The 4,207-nt window shown below is 41.6% G+C and overlaps 1 protein-coding gene across 5 annotated transcripts in view; it reads right to left on the bottom strand.

The window, feature by feature from the left end:
* Positions 1-4,207, bottom strand: part of Cntnap4 (contactin associated protein like 4) — a 236,333-nt gene that overhangs the window by 93,480 nt on the left and 138,646 nt on the right. The window lies entirely within an intron of this gene.

The following is a 4,207-nucleotide window of genomic DNA, read 5'->3' on the forward strand; positions in this document are numbered from 1 at the left end:
AAAAAGGACAGTCCGAACTGTGGATTTTATTTATATCCATTATATGACAGTATGTGACCACTAGTGACCTGCGGCTAGTCATGCTGAACGGAAGTACTCATTTCTCACATGTTCTGGACACTTGCCCTCTATATGTGTTCCTGGCTCGTCACTCCAACACAAAGTAAGACAATCCATCAACCCATTTTCTGGAGCTTCTAAATCTTTCCACGTTGTTTTCATTGTTTATGAACTTGAACAAATGCATCTGTCAACATATTCAAACCTGAAGTGATGGGAAAGATTTTGATTTAGCCTGATACTCTCTTCCTTTCAATTTATATTTAAAATCTTACACATACATACAGTTTAAAATTTAGCTGCAATTGATAGTATTGAAGTAAAGTCTGCATAACATTATTGCATTTAGGGACATTAAATTACCTGTAGGTAATTTAACAGTGGAAAGCATTGGAATTCAAACCTGACGACCTCCTGCAAACCTACAACTGACAAGAACTAATCTCCCATCTAATCTGCATGCCATGTGTCCTGAATACTGTGCCTTCATCTCCACAGGACATAGACTAGCACCACGAGCCTCAAATCAGCTGGAATAAACCCTATGTGTGACACAAAGGAGAAGCAGTTTGACAGGGCTCTGTGGAGAGGAGGAGAGAAGGAAGAGGGCTATGGGTCGGCTGCAGCCTGGAGGGAGGGCAAGGATGGGCCTGGATGGAAAATAGTCTATTGGGGGCTTGAGGACATCCAGGTGGAGGATGTCAATGGACAGGGAAGCTGATGGAGTCCCAGGACCGGGTCCCACAACCCGAGGAGGTGGCAGACACCATCACACAGTGGCCCCCCAGCTTTTCTCAGAGCTGCCTGTGGCCTGAGTGTCCTTGGAGATCAGCACACAGCACAGGCTGTGTCTTCCTTGGCTCACAGGAGGGATGGAGACCCTCATGGCTGAGATCGTGATGCGCTTAAATCAGTTAATATTCTTCAGAAGGAAAAGATCTACTTAACAGTTCTGTAAATGGTTCAGGTCCAAGCACTTTGGTTAGACCCATCATCCACCATTAGTCCTAAGTAGGTGCTCCTCCCCGAGTGAGGAGCCAGAGAGCAGCTCTTCCTGCAATTCCAACCTTGCGCCTTGCTTCAGATGGAGCCCCCAACTCGGGCCCACCCCCCGGCATCCTAGAAAGCCTGGGAGAGGGCTTCTAGGTGAGTGTGCGTGCGTGTGTGTGTGTGTGTGTGTGTGTGTGTGTGTACATGGGGGGAAGGCATAAGTATGTCAGCAACTTTGCCCTTGTGTGTGTTTGTGAATGTGTGAGTGTGTGTGATATAGGTACATGCACATGTGTGCTTGTATCTGAGCTTGTATGAGTTATGTAAATGCAGATGAGAATTACACATGAGTGTGCAAGGAACTTTTTTTTTGAAATGCATTTGGTTCTTACTGGGTCTCAATATACAGTTCAGACTCATAATGATCCTCCTGTTTTCAGCCTCCCCAGTGCTACAATTATAAGCATACCTCACTATACCCAGACTCTGTGACTGGCTCAGCCCAGCTTGGGGACAGCACTGGTGTGGCATGTGGAGCTGGTGATCAAACCATGGTTCCTGCACTTGCTTAAGCAGGTGCTTAGTCTACTGAGCTATCCCCCCAGCCCAGGAGCTTTATACATGGAGCATATCATTGTGCATAGGTGCAAGAGAGACCTGCGCAATTCCTACATTGGTAAACATGTGTAAAGAGCATGTGCAAATCCTTGTGCAAGTGTGGATGTGAGCACACGCATGTTTGTATACACAGTCATGTATAGGTCTGACCCTGCTTAAAGTCAATTATGTTTAAAAAAGAGAGAGAGACAAAGAGAAGAGGCTGAATTGTTTAAGTTACTGGAAGATTTTAAAATATGTTTATAATGTTACTGCTTGTTTTTAATTGTAATTTATTAAATCATTAAATATGTTTATTATGCATGGATGAAATATTAACCATTGTAAGTACTAACTTGTACCCTGGTGGGCTACAGGACACGGCAGGAAAACATCTCAGGGGCTTCTTGGCTGTGTGGCTGAGCTCAGCCTTGTCATCCTAACCAGCTTAAACTCTCTGGGCATTTATTTCCATATTTCTAGGGAAAGAAAACACTATTAAGAACATGTTTTAAGAATTTTGTAGGGATTGACTTAAACACCCACTCATGTTCTGTGCTATGCATAGGCCTGGTCCACAGATTTTTCTTGAATCAGTAATGGCCGTGACATTCCATTGAACTCAATAATTAAATTTAGCAGCCTTGATTATAAAGCGTGGCCAGTGAGATTACTTCACTACAGTTGCCTGTACCTACCCACAGTTTTAAATTATTATTAACTTATTATTTTAAAAGTTGTTTGTCCTCTACAATTAACACCCAAACTGCCTCAGTGTGCCCTGTACCGATGTTTCTACTTAGTCCACAAGCATCTTTATACCATGACGGTTAGTACAAACGAGCATTTGTGGAGGTATTGTTCCTTCTCTGTTCCTGCAGAAATGATAGTAACAGGTTATGAAAGGCACATATTAGAATAGGTACCAGCTAAGCTCCCTGGTCTCTAACACTATTCAACCACTAAGGCAGAAAAAGTACCTAGGTGTATGATTTACTGGCAGCTGATGATTAATTCTATTATTTGAATAACTTAATCTATTGAGTTTAATGTCCTGTTCTTTCCTTTTTTTTTTCAAAATTTTATTGATAAACAGGTAGCAATGAGACAGTTTCAAATCAAATCGGAAGTACAGTTTCAACAAATAACACACTACATATATTCTTCTTAGTGGTTAATTGCTGTACAAGATGCGGACTTGAGATCCTATTTACAAACACCATTAGAACAAATCATTCTATTCATTAAGAGAATGCAACTATATATCTATCCTAAACACTTTGAATACACAGATACAAAATGGACATTCATCTATATACCCCATTTTTTCTAAGTTCCGTTATTGAATATTATAGGTGTGTAAACTCAGCAAAATATTCTAAAAGAGTCCAGTAGCCCATAATAGCATTGGGTCTTCTGTTTAACTGGCAATGTCAGAAATTATTGACCTGAGTCCCCCACAGCTCAACATAACAGCATGGCTTTACTTCTTATATTTCATCTTCATACTTTTCTACTGGATGGTTAAGACCAACGTAAAGCAGGACCTGTGCAACAAGAGTTGTAGCGTTTTGGTCTGAGAAGGTCAGTGAGATCCCCTCAGGATTTATCCTGATATCCTGTACCTCAGATTGTAGAACCTTTGTCAGTGTCAGCCATGTGGATGAGTCACGGCCATTGCTTGGCCAATGTGCTCTCTGTGGAAGCCTGAGAGAGGGTTTTCTCCCCATGTGACTCTCCTTAGGCACACTCTACATCATTGATCACTTCCTCTTTGGCCCCATAATCTTCTTGATCAGAAAATTTGGGACACTACCGAGGTACATGTCATGTTCTTTTCTTATTTTAAAGAGAATAAAAATAATTTAAAAAATAGAAACAATACAAAATTTCAAGAAACAAGATGATAGAAATTCAATGATAGTTGTTCTGTTGCATATGGCTGTAAGTACACAAAATTAGTCAAAAATTATAGGAAGGATGACCTGTCCTGATACATTTATCCCCATGTAAAATTATGGCAGCATCAACATTATATTTTGTGAATTGGTAGCACATATACATTTGATTAACACAGTCCTATCACACGTTATCTTAGTTACTTTCTCACTGCTGAGATAAAATACCCGACATTCACAAGCTGAAGGAAGAAATTTCTGTGGTAGCTCGCAGTGTGTAGGCATTTCAAGCAATAATCAGCCGACTCCAAAACCGAGCAGTACGGCAGAAGGGCAGCATAGGGGAGAAACGGTCCATGGCACATGGGCAGCAAGGTGGCAAGCAAGAAGGCTGCCTTCCACTATTTCATTTCTGTTTCATCCCAGCTACAAGTCTATTGGTTAGTGCCATCTACCCATGCCCACGGTAGGACTTGCCACTAACCAAACCCAATTGAGTGCTAAACCCTTCAGTGGACAAATCTCATTATCACACCCTTAACCCACATTTATGCCCCTAGTTCTAGCTACCTCTGAAGAGCCCCACCTATGAGCACCTGAGACTTTGGGATGGGCACATCTAGACACAAGCCATACCCCTTGTCTTTATCTAAATTTTATCA

This window comes from Octodon degus, unplaced genomic scaffold (assembly GCF_000260255.1).
Source record: "Octodon degus isolate 3935 unplaced genomic scaffold, OctDeg1.0 scaffold00011, whole genome shotgun sequence".
NCBI classification, from domain to species: Eukaryota; Metazoa; Chordata; class Mammalia; order Rodentia; family Octodontidae; genus Octodon; species Octodon degus.